The sequence below is a fragment of the Dendropsophus ebraccatus genome, chromosome 9 (genome assembly GCF_027789765.1).
Source record: "Dendropsophus ebraccatus isolate aDenEbr1 chromosome 9, aDenEbr1.pat, whole genome shotgun sequence".
Taxonomy (NCBI): Eukaryota; Metazoa; Chordata; class Amphibia; order Anura; family Hylidae; genus Dendropsophus; species Dendropsophus ebraccatus.
In genome coordinates, this window is record NC_091462.1 from 62,140,308 (window position 1) to 62,161,849 (window position 21,542).

The 21,542-nt window shown below is 39.5% G+C and overlaps 1 protein-coding gene across 3 annotated transcripts in view; it reads left to right on the forward strand.

Moving 5' to 3' along the window:
- The window catches only part of GULP1 (GULP PTB domain containing engulfment adaptor 1), a 378,289-nt gene that overhangs the window by 166,513 nt on the left and 190,234 nt on the right, over positions 1-21,542 (forward strand). For 2 of the 3 annotated variants that reach the window (XM_069983509.1, XM_069983513.1), the window contains exon 3: positions 17,501-17,585. The exons of the other annotated variant lie outside the window; for it this stretch is intronic. The gene's annotated coding sequence lies outside the window, so the exon portion shown is untranslated. The remainder of the gene's footprint in view (positions 1-17,500; positions 17,586-21,542) is intronic. 3 annotated transcript variants of the gene reach the window in all.

Sequence of the window (21,542 nt, forward strand, 5' to 3'; positions counted from 1 at the left end):
AATAACCATTTTTATCAAGGCTGCCCTGTCAGCCATCGTGAGAGGTAGTTTTGCCCAAACCTCCGCTTTCCTTTTAAACCTAGCCAGTAAGGGTCTGAGATTATAGAGGGGGTAGTTAGAGATGTCCTTCGTAATGGTGATACCCAAGTACTCCATCTTATCTTCCACGACCTGAAGACCGAGATTATTAGTGCTGTCCCTAGGGGGACCATGCAAGTTCATCAACAGAGACTTTGACCGGAGTGATAGTTGCTGGAAATGGACCTCTATACACCTATTTAGATATTGCACCAAAAACCAGACATTTGCAGCTAGAATAGTCATTTACCACATTAGCAATGTATAGAGTGTATTTGTTTAAAGTTAGAACTAGTTTAAAGTTATCTTCATTGAAAAGTACAGTGCTTTTCCTTCAAAAATAAGGACATTTCAATGTGATCCCAAACTTTTAAACGGTAGTATAGGTGGCAACACGAAGCCGGTAGGTAAGTATAAGTACCTGCCCTCTTACCCTCCAGTCTGGCCCCTAGAGGATTAAGTGGGAATGCAATAGCATACCTGCATTAACCCCTTAACGACCGCGGGCGTAAGTGTACGCCCCCAAAACCCGTGCCTTAACGCAAACGGGCGTAAATTTACGCCCGCGGTTTCCCCGATCGCTGCGTGTACACACGCAGCGATCGGGGAAGATGGCCTGCTATAATGTATAGCAGGCCATCCCTGCTTGTCGGCACGGGGGGTGATTAACCCCTCCCGTGCTGACGATCGCCGCTATTGGCTGATCAATTCAGATAAGCATATGGCGGCGATCTGCAGCTTTCCGGGTCACCGGTGACCCGATGGCCCGGAAAGCAATGGCGGTCGGTGCTGTCCAAGGACGACACCGACCGCCATTACTGTTAAAAGTAACGGTGGCCACGGTGCCACGTCCGGAGCGCCGGGCGATATAAGTACCCCATGAAAGGGTTAAATACCTGCTGTGGACACCTCAGCTAGGTAGCTGAGGTGTCCAGAGCAGGTATTGACCCATACTCACCGGATCCAGCGTCCCGATCGCGTCTTCCGTGTTCCGAATGCGACTTCCGGGTTCCGAACGCGTCATCGTCTTCGTCGGCGTCTTCGTCTTTTTCCGGCGGTCCCCATCGGTAATCATCGGCTCCAGCGTCGTCAAACTTCGGCTTTTTCCGGAATTGGCGTTCTACTGCCCCCTAGCGGCTGATAAGTGTATATAATACACATATCAGTAGCTATAGGGTTGAAGAAAGATTTTTTTTTTTTTCCCAATTTTTTTTTTTTCCCAATTTTTTTTTTTTCTATTTTCCGCACCCTATCGCCGCTGAGTGCTGATCAGCATCGCACGTAAGTGCGCCGCTGATCAGCAACTCCTCCTTTTTGGCGTAGAGTGTTTTTTTCCTATATCCTACAGCCACGGTCTGCTTATAAGTGCCGCACATAAGTGCGGCATTTATCAGCAACTCCTTTCTTGGTGTAGTTTTTTTTTTTATACTTAATGTTAAAAAAACATGTAAAAAACACCATTACACTACACGGAATAAAGTTTTACACTACACCACTACATACCCCATATACCAATCCCCGTATAAAGATGACCCCCAGGGTGTTTTCGGTGTCGGACGCATACGCTATTATTGCCTCCAACACCGAAACAGCCAGTGAGGATGAATGGGGGGTCCTTCGTTCCTCCATTCATCCTCATCCTCATCATCCAATGACGTATCTGGGGGTAGCGTAGCGTACGCTGCCCCCCAGACACGTCTTTTCCGCCAGTACCGTCCCAATAAGATCACGGTATGGCGTGAAATTCTACAAACTCTGTGAGAGTACTTTAGGGTACACTTACAGATTTAGGGTACGTGCACACTGCGGAATGGAGAAGGATAACCCTTTGTGCATTCCACAGCTGGCACCCGCCGGCGGCCTGATGGAGGCGCGCGTCTCCGCCCGTGTCATAGACTCCATGTTATGCACGGGCGGATTCCATCGTCCGTCCAAAGAATGAACACATTTGACGGAGAGCGGAATCCGCCCGTGCATAGAATGGAGTCTATGACACGGACGGAGACGCGCGCCCGCATCAGTCTGCCGGTGGGTGCCAGCTGCGGAATGCACAAAGGGTTATCCTTCGCCATTCCGCAGTGTGCACGTGCACTTAGAGTGTATGAAGGAAGGGACACCCAAATCCAGCCCCCAGATGCCCCCTCCCCCCCCATCCTCTGAGTTAGTGGGGAAATCGTCCGGGAACTGATCTTCCCACTGCTGGATAAAGGTCACCACCTGTACGGGGATAACTTTTATACCAGCACCCCCTCTTCCAGTCCCTCGCTGCCCTGTAGCTTGCGGCACGATCTGAACACATCAGAAGTAGTAATAGCGCCCTAATATTTAGCAGCCATGGAGCGGACCCAGCGCTTCTGGATATGAAGGACCCCGTATCGCACCAGGACAACATTTTCCAGGTGACGTCCCCCACACTGGAAAACAGGAGACCCCAGAAGAAGTGCAGAGTGTGGCGTAACAGGGGGATCAGGAAGGACGCCATTTTCCAGTGTGACACCTGTCCTGATCACCCCAGCCTCTGCATACTGGATCGCTTCAAGGCATACCACACGTCACTGGGGTTCTACATTATCTAAATTCTGTCCCTTATTCCTATTTCAGGGGTCACGTTGATCCAGGGATTATTCTGATCGCCATTATGGAGTCGGGAAGGAATTTTTTCACTGTGATGAGGCTACTGTCGTCTGCCTTACGAGGGTTTTTTGCCTTCCTCTGGATCAACACAGGTTGAATTTGATGGACACCTGTCATTTTCAACCTTATAAACTAATAATTGGCCTAATACCCCCAAATAAATTAGAATTGTCCCTTTTCCCCAGCTAAGTAGGTATGGCCGCCATTCCCATTAGAGGATGCCATGATGCAATTACAGAGCCTCTGTGCGGCCAGAACAGTAGAAACCCCCGACAAGTGACCCCATTCTGGAAACTACACCCCATAAGGAATCTAACAAGGGGGGCAGCGGGGATATGGCCCCCTGGTGACGGCCACATTTGGGACGTGAAAATGAAAAAAAATTTATTTTTTATTTTCACGGCACATGTTCTACATATGTGCCTGTTACCAGTGGGGTCCATATGCTCACTGCACCCCTTGTTAGATTCCTTATGGGGTGTAGTTTTCAGAATGGGGTCACTTGTGGGGGGTTTCTACTGTCCTGGCAGCACAGGAGCTTTGTAATTGCGACATGGCCTCCATCCTCCATTCCAGCCTCTAAATGGCGCTCTGTCCCTTTGGTGGCTTGCCCTGTGCCTATATGGCACATTATGTCCGCATGTGGGGTATTTTCGTACTCAGGGGAAATTACCCTACACGCTTTGCGTTCATTTTCTTTTTTAACCCCTTGTGGAAATGGAAAAAAATCAAGGCTAGACCAACATTTGGTGTAATTTGTTTTAAATTTTTACTCTAAATCATTAATCTTGTGTTGATTTTTTCATTTTCACAAGGGGCTAAAAAAAAAAAAAAATTTGTGGAGCAATTTCCCCTGAGTACGGAAATACCCCACATGTGGACATAAAGCGCCATGCGGGTGCAGGGTAAGCCTCCAAAGGGAAGGAGCGCCATTTGGTTTTTTGAGGCTGGATTTGGCTGGAATGAATTTCGAGGGGCCATGTTGCATTTAAAAGGCCCCTGTGTTGCCAAGACAGTTGAAACCCCCCACAAGTGACCCCATTATGGAAACTACACCCCTCAGGGAATGTAACAAGGGGTGTAGTGAGCATATGGACCCCACTGGTGACGGGCACAAATATGGAACAATGTGGCGTGAAAATGAAATATTACATTTTTTACACTATAATGTTGGTCTAGCCTTGAATTTATTATTTTCACAAGGGGTTAAAAGAGAAAAAAACACACAAAATGTTTAGAGCAATTTCCCCTGAGTCCGTAAATACCCCACATGTGGACATAAAGCGCCATGTGTGCGCAGGGCAAGCCTCCGAAGGGAAGGAGCGCCATTTGGATTTTGGAGGTTGGATTTGGCTAGAATGGATAATGAACGCCATGTCGCATTTATAGAGCCCTTGTGCTGCCAAGACAGTGGAAACCCCCCACAAGTCACCCCATTCTGGAAACTACACCCCTCAAGGAATCTAACAAGGGGTGCAATGAGGATATGGACCCCTTGATGACGGGCACATTTTTTGCCGTGAAAGTGAAAAAATGAAATTTTTCACTTTCACGTCACATTGTTCCACATTTGTGCCCGTCACCAGTGGGGTCCATATGCTCACTGCACCCCTTGTTAGATTCCTTGAGGGGTGTAGTTTCCAGAATGGGGTCACTTGTGGGGGGTTTCCAGTGTTTTGGCAGCACGAGGGCTCTGTAAATGCGACGTGGCCCTTGAAATCCACTCCAGTGAAATCCAGCTTCCAAAAGCCAATTGGCACTCCTTCCCTTTGGAGGTTCGTCCTGTGCCCGCTTGGCACTTTATCGCCACATGTGGGGTATTTCCGTACTCGGGAGAAACTGCGCTACATGTTTTGTGTTTTTTTTTCCTTTTATCCCTTTGTGAAAATGAAAAATTGAAGTCTAGAACAACGTTTTAGTGTAAAAAATACTTTTGTCTTTTTTCACGCCATATTGTTGGGAAAATCTGTGAAGCACCTGTGGGTTCCAAATGCTCACCGCACCCCTTGTTACTTTCCTTGAGGGGTGTAGTTTTCTGAATGGTGTCCCTTTAGTGGTGTTTTTTAGGTTTTGGCACCCCAGAGCCTCTGGCAACCTGAAGTGGTACAGTCAGAAATGACCAAATATAACGGAGCCATTGAGATGCACTAGGCGCTCCCTTATATCTGAGGCTTGTGGTTGCGTCAAATAGCGCAATAGGGTCACATATGGGGTATTTCTATAAACTGCAGAAACGGGGCAATAAATATTGGGGTGCATTTCTCTGGTAATAAGTTTATAATTATGAAAAATATTGGATTACAATAAAATCTCTGCACAGAAAATTAAAATTTTCAAATTTCTTACACACTTAGCTTTTATTTCTGTGACTCCCCTAAAGGGTTAAAAAACTTTCTGGATCTGCTTTTGCAGAGTTTGGGGGATGCAGTTTCTGAAATGGGGTGCTTTGTGGGGCTTTCTAACATACAGGCCCCTCAAATACACTTTAAACCTGAACAGGTCCCTAAAAATATCTGATTTTGAAATTTTACTGAAAATTTGGAAATTTGCTGCTAATGTTTTACGCTTTCTATTGTCTAAAAAAAAATGAAATATAGTTTAATAAATGCTGCCAACATAAAGTAGACATGTTGCTAATGCTATTTAATAGATAATTTATGTGGCATAACCATTTTCTGTATAAGCAGAAAAGGTTTAAAGTTGGAAAAATGCATTTTTTTACAATTTTTCACGTTATTTTGGTTTTTTTCATAAAGATTCGTTATAAGTATCGACTCCAATTTACCAGAAATGTAAAGAACAATATGTCACGAGAAAACAATCTCAGAATCAGCCGGATAGGTAAAAGCATCCCGAAGTTATTAATGAATAAAGTGACACAGGTCATATTCATAAAATTTGCTCCGGTCCTTAAGGCCATTTTAGGCCCGGTCCTTAAGGGGTTAATGGTTTGGTGGGTGGATAGGTTCCCTGCAGCAAGATCACAGGGAGCCTTTCGAATGACATCACAGCCAAAAACCTCTTTTTATTGTGTATTTTCTTTTTTTACACGCTTAAAAAGCTTAGTAGTATTCTGATTGACACCATTCATTACTAAGCTAGGGCTAACACTAACCTCCAACCTGGTATTTCTAGGCTGCATCTGTTTTGTTTTTTACCTGGCGTTCTCCTTCCCGGTACCCCTGTGGCCCACTGTGTGGATACTGGGGTAATATTGTGGAGGTTAGTGTTAGTCGTTTTACAGGCTAACACTAAGCCCCAGCTTAGTAATGTATGCTATCAGACAGCTTTTATTACTAAGCCTTTAAAATGCATAGAAAAAGACAAAACACAGTAGAAAAATGTTTTCATTGAAATAAAAACACCCCCACACCGTTGTGTGACCATGTTATTTAAAAAATAAAATCTTCTGTTCACCGATGTAGTCCACTATATATGACACAGTCCTCAAGATGCAGACGCACTTTTTTTTTTTTTTTTTTTTTTTTAAATTAAATTTTCATTACGGTAGCAATTTTTACTTATAAATAACAAACCAATACATATCAACATAAAACATGGAGCAAACATAACATAGCAAACAATATAAATAAAAAAAGACATTATAACACAAACCTTCCAGACTTCACCTTAAAAAAACAACAAAAAAAAACCAACAACAACAATAACAAAACACATATTTCCCCTAAAATAGGACTCGGAACTCAGAAACTCTGATTCAAGAAACTTCATCCAAGGGTCCCACACCATATGATATAAAAAAAGGGGAAGGGACAAGGCACTACTCAAATCAGAAAAAAATACATAAAGGGGTGCTCTACCCAATCTGGCATACTACTAAATATACCCACAAAGAAAGAAAAAGAAAGCTATGCCCAAAAAGGGGGAAGGGGTGGCACATCCACAAATCATTAGACGTGTAATTGAAATATTAAACTGTACTCCGAACTATAAATAATCAAGTAATCTTTATTAATGTACAAAAAAAAGGTGCAGGACAAACAGTTTAAAACCATTTAAAACCAACAAAACACATACACGGAACCGTGCAAAATAAGCACTGGCCCGGGAAGTACCCCGACATATACAAATGTAAAGACCCCTTCTATGACCTCTATGATGTTACAAAACTGCAATGCAAGCAAGTACCTGACATACAATGTGTACAAATGTATAGGATAACCAGTAATAAGTCAGTACAAGACAAGAAGTAACAGAAGGTAAATGTGGCCAAATAAGCCCATATAACAAGGGTAAATATCACCATAGAAGGGAGTCCATGTCGGGGTCCAAGAAGCCCCACGCGTTCCGTCTCAGCCACGAGACTTTCTCAAGGGTAATAATAGAGGGGAATTATGGCAAATAAATAGCACCTGCAATCAAAAAAATCATCAATATCCATACCTATAAGGTTTAAAGCTCCGCCCGTCGGGTAAACCCTGCTCTGCATTCTCACACATGGCCGCGGCGTCCACAAAAACACTGTGCGCATGTGCACGGCTCGCTAGTTCCTCCCTCCCCAATCATGTGAACAATGACGTCAGAATAGACAAAACTTTATTGACAGCAACAAGAAGAACAACAACACCAATAAAAACAGTATATGCGCCTCATATATTCTGAAGTTTAAGCCCCTTTATATATAGCCATGCCGTATCTGCCAGCATGGGAGCAGACACTGGCATAGGTTCCCACCTTATTGTGAATATAGCGCTATTAAGCTCCACTAGACATTCAAATATAACTAAGTGGAAATCATAACCAAATCTCGTCCATAAGTGCAAACTATATACATCACTATTGAGTACATCATAAAAAACTTTTAAATACAAAGAATATGTGAAAATATGAGCAGTCCAGTATTAGTGATACATCACGCAACAGTGGCACATATATATTTAGGGCGCCCTACAGCCCCAGCCGGGAGATCCATAAATTAAGCATATAGAAGTCCACTTACATCTGCTATAGACCCAAGATAACATTACATATATCACTCAACATACAACATAGGACCCACTGTCGACGGCGTAACCCGGCTGTAAGTATACAATTCGTCGCATAAAAAGTGTATAAAATAAAATAAACAAATAAATAAATAAATCTTGTTGCCATTACGATACAAATATTATAAATGTGGAGAGCGGTAATGAAATTGCTAAATTCCCAAGAACTTATCCCAGTATAGTGTGTACAGAGCCACGGTATAGACATATAGTATCGGGAAGGCGCGTATATTATTGGAGTATCAGCATTAGTGTAGAGATTGTCAAAATGACAACCAAAGAGATATCACGCACAGATACAAACCTATATTACAAAGACTGCAAATATATAACGCAGTGCTTAAGTCCTTTGGTGCACCCAAAATCCTACCACAAAATAATAAATGGGAAAACGCAATATGAGAACAATATTACAATAAATAGCGCATATCTAAAAAAAAAAAAAAAAACACAGAAACAAAAATGAAGAACGTACACAAAACGTCAATACAAGTACTACAATGTACTTAACGGCGCATATCTAGTGAGGTATATACTATATGTCGCAAACCCAACAAGGGTACATATGCCAAAAAACGTATTAAAACTGCCTAAATCACTAAAGTCACTAGAGTCATGCTGTATATAATAAGTTAAGAGAGCAGAGGGGTATCATTAAGAGAATGCAGAGCAGGGTCTCCAAAGAGGAGAGTTTTGGACGCATGTGTGTTTCCATTAGTCTTTCCTTATGTGCTTTTAAATACTGCTCTTTGCTACATACAGCGAAACTGGCCCCGCAGTCTCTAGTCTATAGTTAATGGTTAATGATTTGACCTTTTATTGGATTATGACCTTCTACTATGACTAGTTTACCGTGCTGATCTATTATAAAGCCTGCCCGGCACTCGTGGGTATAACTCTCCTCTTTGGAGACCCTGCTCTGCATTCTCTTAATGATACCCCTCTGCTCTCTTAACTTATTATATACAGCATGACTCTAGTGACTTTAGTGATTTAGGCAGTTTTAATACGTTTTTTGGCATATCTACCCGTGTTGGGTTTGCGACATATAGTATATACCTCACTAGATATGCGCCGTTAAGTACATTGTAGTACTTGTATTGACGTTTTGTGTACGTTCTTCATTTTTGTTTCTGTGTTTTTTTTTAATTTTTTTAGATATGCGCTATTTATTGTAATATTGTTCTCATATTGCGTTTTCCCATTTATTATTTTGTGGTAGGATTTTGGGTGCACCAAAGGACTTAAGCACTGTGTTATATATTTGCAGTCTTTGTAATATAGGTTTGTATTTGTGCGTGATATCTCTTTGGTTGTCATTTTGACAATCTCTACACTAATGCTGATACTCCAATAATATACGAGCCTTCCCGATACTATATGTCTATACCGTGGCTCTGTACACACTATACTGGGATAAGTTCTTGGGAATTTAGCAATTTCATTACCGCTCTCCACATTTATAATATTTGTATCGTAATGGCAACAAGATTTATTTATTTATTTGTTTATTTATTTTATTTTATATACTTTTTATGCGCCGAATTGTACACTTACAGCCGGGTTACGCCATCGACAGTGGGTCCTATGTTGTATGTTGAGTGATATATGTAATGTTATCTTGGGTCTATAGCAGATGTATGTGGACTTCTATATGCTTAATTTATGGATCTCTCTGCTGGGGCTGTAGGGCGTCCTAAATATATATGTGCCACTGTTGCGTGATGTATCACTAATACTGGACTGCTCATATTTTCACATATTCTTTGTATTTAAAAGTTTTTATGATGTACTCAATAGTGATGTATATAGTTTGCACTTATGGACGAGATTTGGTTATGATTTCCACTTAGTTATATTTGAATGTCTAGTGGAGCTTAATAGCGCTATATTCACAATAAGGTGGGAACCTATGCCAGTGTCTGCTCCCATGCTGGCAGATACGGCATGGCTATATATAAAGGGGCTTAAACTTCAGAATATATGCGGCGCATATACTGTTTTTATTGGTGTTGTTGTTCTTCTTGTTGCTGTCAATAAAGTTTTGTCTATTCTGACGTCATTGTTCACATGATTGGGGAGGGAGGAACTAGCGAGCCGTGCACATGCGCATAGTGTTTTTGTGGACGCCGCGGCCATGTGTGAGAATGCAGAGCAGGGTTTACCCGACGGGCGAGGCTTTAAACCTTATAGGTATGGATATTGATGATTTTTTTGATTGCAGGTGCTATTTATATGCCATAATTCCCCTCTATTATTACCCTTGAGAAAGTCTTGTGGCTGAGACGGAACGCGTGGGGCTTCTTGGACCCCGACATGGACTCCCTTCTATGGTGATATTTACCCTTGTTATATGGGCTTATTTGGCCACATTTACCTTCTGTTACTTCTTGTCTTGTACTGACTTATTACTGGTTATCCTATACATTTGTACACATTGTATGTCAGGTACTTGCTTGCATTGCAGTTTTGTAACATCATAGAGGTCATAGAAGGGGTCTTTACATTTGTATATGTCGGGGTACTTCTCGGGCCAGTGCTTATTTTGCACAGTTCCGTGTATGTGTTTTGTTGGTTTTAAATGGTTTTAATCTGTTTGTCCTGCACCTGTTTTTTGTACATTAATAAAGATTACTTGATTATTTATAGTTCGGAGTACAGTTTAATATTTCAATTACACGTCTAATGATTTGTGGATGTGCCACCCCTTCCCCCTTTTTGGGCATAGCTTTCTCTTTCTTTCTTTGTGGACACCATATGATATCTTACAGAGTCTCCTGCCCTCTCAGCCACCAACTCTTCCAAACTCTCGGTTGGCCACTTTATAGTAAAATAGTTACATTTACAGTATTGGTAACTGTACTTACAAACAGCAGCTCCCTGTGTACCTCATATAGCTAAAAACAGACTCCCCTCCTCCAGGCTGTGCTGCCCTTCTCTATAGTTAGTCTGTACGAGGTTCATTTTTATTTTTTTCCATATTTTCAATAATAATAATAATTATTATTATTATTATTATTGTTTAAAATTTGCTTGCTGTACTTTTCCTACACATCTGCCAGGCATGTGCAATGTGGGGTGGGGTTTACTGGGTTAAAAGTGTTTACTCATCTAGCACATATTTCACCCACCTGTTATTTTTTCCTGTTGGATTTTGGCTTTGCCTTCTAAGAAATCTTGTACATCTGTTTCAAAATCCCCTGCATTTTTCTAGAAGGAATTGTTCCCAGAGTTATCTTACAATATTCTATCAAAGAGACATGTCTTCCTGATGTTGCTCTGTTTGGCTAATTGATTCCTTATTGAAATAGTTTCCTCCTATTCTTTTTTTATATCTTGTCAGTCCTGCAATTATTTTGTTAAATCTCAGGGATTGATGCTTTCTCTTCTTTTGCTTATGCAGGTCATGTTGCTTATTGTGCACTAGTTATTAATCTCCATTTATTGGGATATCGTCTTTCTTATGCAAATGATGTAATTGTTTTTCTCTCCACTGCTTGTTCACTGGGCATTATCATGTACTATTTGTTTTTCTTTTTTAATAAAACCTGAATTCGTTTTTCTCTTTTAAAAAACTAAACGTGCCCAGTTTTACTCTACTTGCCAATCTGTGGCTGCATTGTGTGAGTTAGTTTCACCTGCAGTTAGTGCCATGTATATTGTACTGGAGTATTTGCAGGTTATATTACATAATCAGGGGTGTGTAGAGTTGCTCCCAACTACGAAACATCATATTTTGTATAGTGGTTTCTTTACACTATAGAGTGACATGTTTCTATTCATATCATTTTTTGTGTGTAATATTAGATTTTAAAGCTTTTGTGATCTTCAACTGGGAAGTCCTTTCCTATGGAAGTCATTTAACTTTCTTTCTCCCATTATTCCATGTTTCCACTGCCGTTGGACTATACAGTATGTATCTCTCATCTTAGTAAGTGGCGAGCTGGTTCCTGGTATCCCAGAGAGTACATTTGACCCATATTTGCCAAAGAAAGAAATAGAACATTACCAAAAAAAAAGTATCAACAGCACTTTTTAGGAAGTCCAACTAGGCCACTTATGTACAATACTGAATGCACGCTAGTAAGCCCCCAAGCCCAACTGTAGGCAAATAGACTTGAAGGAGAGAGAGAGTCCAGCAGCATCTGTAAAAAGGTGCAATCCTGTTGTACTTACACATGATCAGATACAGCAATGCGTGTGTTTTGAACCTAAGGTCTTTTTTGAAATGTTACTAAACGGTCAAGGTCTAGTGAGGCCCCCACTGATCAGGAAAACAAAAAGGGGAGAAGCATGATGTAGCGCACTTCACTTTCCCACTGTCAATCATTTGTGTCCAGCAGCCCATAGAATTATAATGAAGTTGCTTGATAGACATCCCAGCTTGTTCCCTTAATCGGTAGTGATCCCAGAATCTTTGTATTCTAGAATCCACATAGCAGAATTAGATAGTTATAATATACTGTAGGTCTGTGTGTATTAGGTCTTTTAGATTGCTCTTTTAACCCCTTAAGGACACAGGGTGTAACTATACGCCCTGGCATTGTTAAGGGCGTCCAGAGGGGGTCTGCGCTTTAAACCGCCGCAATGCCGGCTGCTATCTGCAGCCTGAGACCACGGCTATTAGTGGGCACGGTCCGATCGCCATGCCTGCTAATTAGCTTTTTAAATGCAGCTGTAAAAGTTGAGAGCTGCATTTAAAATCTGCTTTTCCGCTACCGGGTGGTCTAGTGGGTGGGGTTGGGGAGGAGTGATCCCCGCATCTTCACCGTAATGACGCTGATCCCGGCTCGGCATTCTATCGCTGTTGGCTGCGGCAGCAAAATGCAATAGAACACTGATCTCATGGATCTATGCAGTATATCTATACTGCATAGATCTCAATCAGAGATCAGTGTAGTGATACTAGAAGACTCCCAGGGGGACTTCTATTATGTGTGCAAAAAAAAAAAAAACTGTATTAAGAAAAAATCCCCTCCCCTAATAAAATTTTAAATCAACCCCCTTTCCCCATTTTATATATAAAAATAAATAAACATGTTTGGTATTGCCAAGTGTGTAATCGCCCGAACTAATAATTTATTTCTTTACTGATTTTGCATGGTAAATGGCGTAAGTGAAAAAAATTGTTATAAAAAGCAATCAAAAAGTCGCATATGTGCAATCAAGGTACCAATAGAAAGTACAGATCATGGCACAAAAAATGACTCCTGCCCCCTAGACCAAAGGATAAAAGCGCTATAAGCATGGCAATAGAGCAATTTTAAGGAACATATATTTTTTTAAGAAAGGTTTTAATTTTTTAAAAGCTATCAATAGAGATGAGCGAACCGGGTTTGGGTTCGAGTCGATCCAAACCCGAACGTTCGGTATTTGATTAGCTGGGGCTGCTGAACTTGGATAAAGCTCTAAGGTTGTCTGGAAAACATGAATACAGCCAATGACTATATCCATGTTTTCCACATAGCCTTAGGGCTTTATCCAACTTCAGCAACCACCTCTAATCAAATGCCGAAAGTTCGGGTTCGGATCGACTCGAGCATGCTCGAGGTTCGCTCATCTCTAGCTATCAAATAAAATAAAATGTATGCAAGTTACATATTGTTGTAATAATAATAACTTGAGGAATATGCATAACAATTCGGTTTTACCCCAGGGCGAGCGGCATAAACGAAACCTCCCCAAATAAAAGAATATTGTTTTTTCTTTCAATTTCACCACACATTTAATTTTTTTTATGGTTGCAAAGAGTACTTAATGCAAAAATTAGGCCTGTCATTGCAAAGTACAATTAGTGGCGCAAAAAATAAGGGCTCTTCTGGGTCTCTAGGTTAAAAAATGCAAGTGCTATGGCCTTTTAAGCACAAGGAGGAAAAAACAAAAGCTCTAAAATGGAAATTGGCTTTGTATTTAAGGGGTTAAATCATACAAAAGTGGCACAATTTTTATGTGATTTAAAAAATACAATATACATGGCAGGGTTATTTTTTTGTTTGTTTGTTTTACATGTGCATGATTTAGAGAAAAAATCTGTTTTACTGACATACAAAATAAAGTTTATGTATTATATGACAGAAGTTCTAGTTTGTTAGAGCTTGGAAAACATATTGAGCCAGTCCAGCTTATGGTTTGGTTGTTAATTTAATTCTAAATTTAGTGAAGCTTCTGGTATTTGATGCCCAAGGTTACAAGTTATTATAGCAGTGGGCCCATGGGGAAAAGGTCTGATAAGATGCACAGTATTTCAAGTCATAGATCACTGTGAGGTTGATGAACTTCTTACTCCGATAAGGCTTGTTGGACTAACAGTACATTTTGATATTGGTAACTTCACAGAATATTGATTTAAAAAATTGTAGCTATGAGTGTGAAAGTTTTTAAAGTACTTGGGAAATTAATCTTGTGCTTAACTTCCTACTTTTATTTTGTATTTGTGGTTTTTGGTGCATTTAGAGTACTATTATAAAAAAAAAACAACACATTTTTAAGCATTGTATTAGTGTACAATTTTATTGTATGTGTATTCTTTCTTAATATTAGGGTGATCAGATTAAAAGCTATGGCCATCATGCAGGAAAAAAGGAAGCAGCTAAAGTCCTGAAAAATAACCAACCATTTGGTATTGTAGACAGGTCACAGGAGATGTGTTTGAGGGGGTGTACATCTCACCTAGGTTGATGCGCACGGTGAGATGGTAAGTCCAGGAGGGGATCTGTTATTATTATTATGAGTTATTATTTATTTTTACCGGGCCTGGATTTACATGGAATGGCAGGTAGGTTTTGGTAATGGGACTTGCCATTCCCTCCCCCCGATTCAGTTTGGGTTTTGCCATCAGGTGAGCAATCAGCCTGAGAAGGTAAGAGCTCCACAGAGATGCAGGTGAGGGCTCTCAGCCAGGAGTGAACAGCCTGCATGCTGTGTTTGCTGGGAGCTTGAAAGAATACTGCCGCTGCTGGGGCTTATTCATACCGTGCGATACCGCGGATTGAAGTGTCAGACAGGTGACCTGCTTGTTAGTAAGTGCCTAGACGGGCAAGACCTTTTTGTTTTGTTTTGTTCTTAAAAAGCACGGTGTTGCTGTACTTATGTTTTCTGGACTTTTTATGCTGCCAATAAACGCCAAGCTGTTATTTTAAAAAGCCAAGTCTGCTGTGAACTGTGTCCAAACACACCATCCCCTGAGAAGATCCCTACAGTATATATAACCCCTTAGATAATAGAGACTCCTGGACAGTAACCCTTTTTTCATTTTGTACTCCTTTTCAGCAATATATACATTTTATAATTATCAGAATGATGGTGCTTTTACACAGGCAGATTTATCTGACAGCCAAAACCAGGAACAGACTATAAACAGGGAACAGGTCATAAAGGATAGAGATTTCTCCTCTTTTCAAATCCATTCCTGGCTTTGGCTTCCAAAATCTGTCAGATTAAGCTGCCTGTGTAAACGCACCATTAGTGGCAGCGGTAAGGGGCGACACGGGCCTCTCTGCTGTCTCTAACATTTGTGTCAGGAACTGGTCCCCACTCCCCCTCTCTACTCCAGTTCAGAGCTATATTGATACAGAGCTAGCTTGTTGGGCAGAAGCTGCCATGCACAGAACTATGCTGACTGCTCCCCCGTGTATTGTATACTCTTTAAGCTCTATGGAGCAGTGATTAACAGTTTTGTGGACAGTGTCGTAGTGTCTATGTGCAACCAGGACAGTATTCGAGTGCGACAGATTTATCAAAGTAGCAATATAGGGCAGGCAGTGATCACTAATTCATGCTTTGGCACAGGTACCAGCAACTCTGATATCAACTAGACAATGTATTTTTATTGTAGAATAAAACTTCATACAGTACATTTGAGCAACGCGTTTCAACACCAATATGACGTCTTTCTTAAGCTCAAGTGGATTGAGATTGAAAAAGATACCAGTTTGGCATTGAAACACACTGACGCTCCTTACTTCCATCCTATCAGATTTGCCATCTCCTCACAGAGTCTGCTGACATACAGTAGCATTGATCAGTATATACAATCTCATAATTGCATATTGAACCGTAAAATAAGTGTAAAAGAAAAAAGTTTCTAAAAAAAACCCTTATAAAGTAAACTTCAATAAAAGTTTAAATTACCTTCTTCCCTATTATAAAAATAGAAATATGTAAAAAAATAAAAAACAAATAAACATATTATATATCGTAGCGTGCAGAATTGTCCGATCTATCAAACATAACAATATTATTCTCATACAGTGAACAGCGTAAATGAAAAAAGGGAAAAAAAAACTTTAGGATTGCTGATTTTTAAAATTATATACCTAAAAAAAAAAATCTATAAAAAGCGGTCAAAATTTTTCTTGTATACCAATTTAATACCAATAAAAATTTAAGCTGCTAATTTGAGTGCCAAAAAATTACACGCCAACCAACCCTGTAGGTGAAAAAATAAGAGCATTAAGGCGAGGAGAATATCGCTGCTTTATTGTGACCTTGTCAGTTAATCACTGATCTTCGGTCATGAAGGGGTTAATGGAAAATACTGTGTGTGTTTACTTGTATAACTCTATTGTTCGATAATATTGCCTAAAGAAGGTGTATTAACTTTTTTAAGTCAATGGTTCATGCTCTGTATAGGTCATCAATACCAGGACTGTGGGGAACCAACACCGAGCCACCCTCCTGATCAGCTACTTGAAGAGACAGCTACACATCATTCACTTGAATTCGACAATACTACAGTTCCTTATGCCAGTACTTGTTCACACAACGTCAAAAATAGAGAAAAGGTGTCCGATTTTGATATTTAGAAAACGTCAGTTTTTGCTGCGATTTAACTGACTGCAATGGTTATGCATTGAAGTCAATGGGAAGACAGACATACAATGCACACAATGCATTGAATAGAGGACGTTTTAACGGAGACAGCAAAATAATGAACATGATCATTATTTTCGGACATCTTTTGCAAACAGCGGACGTTTTTTGTTAGTTGTTCACACAGTTCTTCTTTTGTCACAGTTCTTTCTCCGTTTTTACTATTAAATTCAATGGACTTTTCAATTAAACCACACCCAAAGGGCAATTAGTAACCCCAAACTAAAATAATGTGCAAACACCATTGCACTAAGGGGAGGCCAGACGGCTAAATGAGGTCCGTTATTTTAGACTCAAAATAACGGACATCATTTTAAACAGAACTGAAAAAAATGTGTGACCATAGCCTTACTTTGTGAAGAAAAAAAGGTTACATGACAGCATAAAGCTTACATGCAACCTTTTTGAGCCATGGAAACACATGATCATGTCATCTCAATTCTATGTGTTTTTAAGATTTGGTAAGCCAAGCAATGTTTTTTTTTTTTAAAAAGAAGAAAAAATTTGAGCAAAGTTAAAAGCTAATCTACTGGAACTTTAGTGTACAGTGCCAGGATTCAACCCAATTTATATGAGAACATTGGTTTAGGTGGTCATTTGGATATTACAAAAATGCAGCAGAACTAATACTACCACAGGTTAAGACAAGATCACATTTACATTTCTACAAGAAATTCTGTTCTTGAATGTATTGCTGTAATATATTGGTCCAATTGTAATAATAATTTAGGAAATGAAAATATTAGCATTGGAAATTACATATGGCTTGCTTAGTGCATTACACTCTTGCATAATAAGGTTGAAAACCATGTAAGGCCTAAAAAATAATATTTAAATGACTATCTGATGGATGATGCTTATCTGCCATTTATGTTCTTCCAATTTGGCTGTTTTTATCTTTGCTACATTAGGGCAATACAGGGCAATATGGAAAGGAAAGAAAGATCATGAACCGACAGCAACTGAATCATCACTGAGGAAAAAGGATATTTTCAGGTAATTGCTGCAGATAATGAGCCTCAGTGAAAAGAGAGCCCGAAGTTCCCTTGCAATAATGTATTCCAATCACAGCCGAGCAGATTAAAAAGTACTTGGTGAAAATATGTCTTCGGGAGAGGCACCTTGAACTTTTGAACATAATGGAAAGTGGCTAGGCATAATATTAGGAAATGCCTTTCATTGCATTAAAATAGTTGAGAAAATGGATGTAGGCACCTCTCCTGCCTCTGACCATGAAGAATACAAATGGTATTTAAGAACTCTTCAGTGCATAATTTAAGTGTGACAGAATAGATTTTCATCAAGACTTTTTGTGATTCTATTGAACACACATAAAGTTTGCAGGGCTGTAGATCAGCTTGTCACTCCATAAATGTGCAAGCAGCACAGAGAAAATCCAAACCTTCACTGCCAATACTGCACTTTAGGGGGCCATATTATTTCAGCATTTTTTGCTCAGTTTTGTGTGACATGATTGTATGAACATAAGGCTGGAATCCCACATGCAGTTTTTTATGCAGTTTTTTTGAGCTAAAGCCAGGGGTGAATACAAAAGAGGAAAATTATAAAGGAAAGACTGATACTTCTTTTGTATCCGATATTATGTTCAGAGACTGCATGTGGGTTTGTTGTTGTATCATGGCTGAATATACATCTTATAGGTAAAGTTTGTTAATATAATGAATTTGGAATAGGATCATTACTAAAATTACTATGAATTTGTGATCAGCAAAATCACTTGACACTTTTTTTTATGTTTTCCCTTTTGTAAGACAATGGCTTTAACATGAGTGAGCTTTCCTGTATCCCATACTGCCCACTGGTGGTGTTCCTCAGGAGGCACTAGAAGTCTGCTGTAGCAGTTTTTTTTTTTTTTTTTCGTTTTGCATAACCAAGAGAGGGGACTGAAGGTGTGAGGTGTCTTCTGGCTGCCGTGTTTGTGCACTTGTGCCATATTTCCAGTTGACACACGCAAGGGAAGAAGTGACATCATTATGGTGGAAAAATTTGAATCTAGGTACTGTATCTACTATTTAGGGTAGCAGAATGGCGTCTATTTCTCCTCATTGTGTTACTGGGTAATGCTGAGCGGAGATGCCAAACTGTTTATATTCGTCAATAGAGATGAGCGAATACTGTTCAATCGAATAGATATTTGATCGAATAGTGAGATATTCGAATATTCGATATTCTTAGGAATATCCCGCGAATATTCGATAAATATTCGATAAGCGTTCAAATCCCCCAGCTTCCGGTTTCACCCTCCAAAGGGTCAAATAGATGTTTTTCACTAATCGAATACTTGTTCCCATAGACTTTAATGGAATCAAATATTCGATCGAATATTCGAATATTCGCGGGATATTCGTACGAATATTGAATATTCGAATATCTCACTATTCGCTCATCACTATTCGTCAACATTCTCCAAACCCAAACAAGCTAGACAAGCTAGAAGGCTAAAGCTAAACGGAAATGTGCTGTTTGCTGTGCCAAATTGTCTAATAAGAAACCACTTTGCAAGTCATGTAACAGCAAAGTATCAGCAAAGTTCCAGAAATAAAATAAAATAAAAATTCAGGCATCTCTAAGGGGTCTAAATTTTACCTCAAGCCCTGTCCAGACATCAGAAGGTCAAGGCTTACAGACACCAGCTCAGATGCCCATTCCTATGGCAGTTGTCTGAAGCACGTTTTGCGAAAACAATAAGACTCTGATTCTGATTTGGCAATATGATGATTTCCAAGAGGATTCTGAAGCACTTTTTTAACCTACCACTAAAGATACCACTAAATAATTCTTTGCATTTGATATACACTTTAGATTTTTAGAACTCAAAGATATGGCTGTTGTTAATTAGACTATAGATTTTGACTGTAGATTTTGCTTAAAGTGTCACTGTCGTGAAATTTTTTTTTGCAGAAATCAATAGTCCAGGCGATTTTAAGAAACTTTGTAATTGGGTTTATTATCCGAAAAATGCATTTTTATCATGAAAAAGCAGTTTGAAGCTCTCCCCCCTGTCTTCATTGTTCTCCTATGGAGAGAGCTAAAGAAAAGACCAAAACAGGACAACAAAGAGTTAATCTACAAATCCCTCACGGGATATCTCCTGTGAACATCACCAGTGACCTGTCTGAGCTCGGATTACAGCTGTCACCCAGCTCCGTGCCTGTAATCCTCTGTTATCTGCTTTCTGCTGCCGGCTAACTCCCTCCTTCCTCCTCCCCCCTCCCCTCTCCCTAGAGCAGACAAGGTACGTCTCCTGCAACAAGTCACAATTTTCAGATTTTTTGGAGTGGATGAAAAAGAGGAAGGAGGGGGGGGGGACCTGGGAAAAGGCTTTTTACATGCAGATAATGGCAGACTTGGCTAATAAACCCAATTACAAAGTTTCTTAAAATCGCCTGGACTATTGATTTCTGCAAAAAAAAAAAAAAAAATACGACAGTGACTCTTTAAGGCGGTATTGCTTAAGAAGTATTATTGGGGTAAAAGTGGAAAAGCAGCCTAAATCGATGTTTGGTGGATTAAACCTAATAAGAAAAAGGATTCCCAGAAGAAAAACTAAAAAAGGCAAAAGTTTTTTGTAAACAAGGTAATAAAAGAAACTTTAAAGGTAAAGAAGAGTACATAATCCTTCATTACAATTTTTGGTACTGACATTTTATATCTCTTCTGCCCCAAGACTTTTTTTTACCAAGATTATGGAGAAGTTGTATAGTTCCTAAGGCTACATAATATTATAGTTCTATATCTAAATGACCTGATTCTGACCACAAGTTATTGACAACTGCTGTTAGCAATGGCAATGCTTTGAAGTCAATAGAAAGATGGACGTCCAATGCACACAATATATTGAATAACGTTTTTACCGCGGGCATCAAAATAATGAACATGATCATTATTTTCGGACAAACAGCAGACATTTTTTATTAATTGTTCACACACAGTTTTTCTATTCTCACTGCTCTTTCTCCATTTTTACTATTAAATTCAATGGACTTTTAAGCCGCACCCAAAGTCCAATTAGAATAGAATAATAGAATAATAGAATAATGTGCAAACACTAGTCATTGCACTAGGGGGAAGCCAGACAGCTAAATAACGTCCGTTACTTTAGACTCAAAATGACGGACATCATTTGAACCCTTTGAGGACCAGGCCCTAAATGACCCAGTGGACCGCGCAAATTTTGTTCTTTGCGCTTTCGTTTATCTCTCCTCCCCTTCTATGAGCTCTAGCACTTTCAGTTTTCTATCTACAATGCCATGTAAGGGCTTGTTTTTTACAGAAATAGTTGTACTTTGTAATGGCATCTTTCATTCTACCATAACATGTATGATGGAACACCAAAATTAATATTTATGAAGATATAAATTGGTGAAATCGTAAAAAAGAATGCAATATGGAAACTTTTGGAGGGTTCCTGTGTCTAGGTAGTGCACTATGTGGTAAAAGCAAAATGATACCATTAGTCTATAGGTCAGTCCAAAGACAACCACATGCAGGTTTACACAGATTTTCTAATGTTATATATATATATATATATATATTTTTTTTTTAATGAAATCCTTTCTTTTGGCAATTAATTATTAATAAAACGGGCCTTTTTTTTTATATATAATGTAACATAAAATCGGTAATCCGCGCTTATTTTTCCTTTTCGTGTACGCCGTTCGCCGTTTGCAATGATGCTTGTTATATTTTAATAGATCGGACAATTACGCACGCTATGGTATATTATATGTTTATTTTTTTATATATATGTTTTATTTATATAATGGGAAGGGGGTGATTTCAATTTTTATTGGGGGAGGGGTTTTGGGGTAGTGATTTTAACTTTTTTTTTACACATTTTAAGTCCCTTTGGGGGACTTCTACATACATTACTTAGATTTTTACACTGATCATTGCTATGCCATAGGCATAGCATTGATCAGTGTTATCGTT